The sequence below is a fragment of the Elephantulus edwardii genome, unplaced genomic scaffold, assembly GCF_000299155.1.
Source record: "Elephantulus edwardii isolate Elephantulus edwardi_28Jun2011 unplaced genomic scaffold, EleEdw1.0 scaffold00036, whole genome shotgun sequence".
Lineage (NCBI taxonomy): Eukaryota > Metazoa > Chordata > Mammalia > Macroscelidea > Macroscelididae > Elephantulus > Elephantulus edwardii.
The window spans coordinates 20,476,109-20,477,856 of record NW_006399786.1 but is presented as its reverse complement, the minus strand read 5'-3'; the positions used below and the strand labels follow the sequence as shown (position 1 = coordinate 20,477,856).

General features: G+C 34.6%; 1 protein-coding gene across 1 annotated transcript in view; it reads left to right on the top strand.

The window, feature by feature from the left end:
- Nucleotides 1-1,748, top strand: part of SLC26A7 (solute carrier family 26 (anion exchanger), member 7) — a 166,457-nt gene that overhangs the window by 145,913 nt on the left and 18,796 nt on the right. The window lies entirely within an intron of this gene.

The window sequence follows — 1,748 nt, the reverse complement described above, 5'->3', positions numbered from 1 at the left end:
TTCTCTCTCTCTCTCTTCTTTCCACTTCTCATTTCTTCTTACTTTCTCTCTTCTTTTTCTAGTCTTCTCTTTTGCAACTATGCTTTCTTTCTTCCTTTTCTTGTCTTTAAGACTGTTCCACTATTGCAAGTATTGTATTCCCTTTGGTGACCCTTCACTGAGACCATGATGCAAATTTCAACAAAATTAAGATACTACATAGGCTAGGTTTCCTATTATCATTCAATTACCTAGAAACATAAATGATAAAAATTAGAAATTTACAAAAATACCCTCTCAAATTATTCATTAGTTAAAGAATGGATCATAGTGAAAAATTAGAAAAAAAACACATGCATTACAAGGAAAAACTACCTATAAATATAGAGTACATGCAAGATTAAAAATTATTTAAATAATTGCACCAAAAAGTTAAAGATAAAAAAATGAGCATAAGGGGGAAAAAAGTTAAGTATAAATGAATGACATAGAAAAAAATATTATTAAGAAGATTAAAAATATATTATTTTGGTTCTTTAACTGCTTTTATAAACATAGTAAGATCATGAATTACCGTATAAGACTGAAAAGATTTACATCAAAGACATTATATGAGATGAAAACAAAACAGCATTAAAATTACAAGGAAAAAAGACAAGGCCAAAATAGATGTCAGAGGAGAGTTTGAAACTTGCTTTTGAATGTTGAGTAGATAAAGTAAATTAATGAAATGGTGAAGTAATAGAGCTAGATGGAAAATTTCAAAGGGTTGCTCAAGTAGACAAATATTATAAAAAGCCTACAAAGACCTAGAGGTAGAAAACCAAAAGTGGAGAGTACATTTAGCGTATCTATGGATGGGATGGCTTAAGGAAAATGTCAAGCTTCAAGTTGCAACATTGAAGTATTCTGTGGGAAAATATTTAAGTGTATAGGAAGGGAAAATAAAAAGAAAAGGGAGGAAGTATACCAAGTAACAGTATGAAAAACACCAAGTTAACCTTCGACCATATCAGGAAGTAGCATGTGATAAAGAATCAACAGTATTGAAGAAAGAAGTCAAAGCTGCACTGAGATCATTGCCAAAAAGAAAAAAATAAAGACTGCTGGAACTGATGAATTAGTACTTGAAAAGTTAAAACAGATGCAATGCTGGAAGCATGCCCTTATTATTTATGCCAAGAAATTTGGAAGACAGTTTATCTGACCAACTAACTGGTAGGTATCTCTCTCTCTCTCTCTCTGTATATCTATATCTTCTATATATATAGATCTGTATATCTATATATGTCATTGTTGTTATGGGCCTGTTGAGTTGCCTGTTACTCATAGCAACCCTATGTACAAGAGCTCTGAAGCCTTCCCTGTCCTAATCCAGTCTCACTGACTCTGACACACCTCGCCCCATTGTCCTCATCACTGTATCAATCCACCTTATCCAGGGTCTTCCTCTCCTGCTCTGTCCCTCTACCCTTCCCAAGCATGATATCCTTTTCCAAGGATCAGCTCCTCTTGACCTTGTGCCCAAAGATGTAAGATAGAACTTAAAATCCTAGCCTCCAAAGACCAAGACAGACCTATTTGTTTTCTTGGCAGTCCATGTTATTTTCAAGACTCTTCTCCAGCACCACGACTCAGACTTCAATTCTTCTATCATCCTTAGTCATTATCCAGCTCTCTGATGCATAGCAAGTAATCACAGATATCATGGACTGGATCAGGTGCACCTTAGTCTCTAGATCGTTATTGTTGCTTCTCAGAACCCTGGA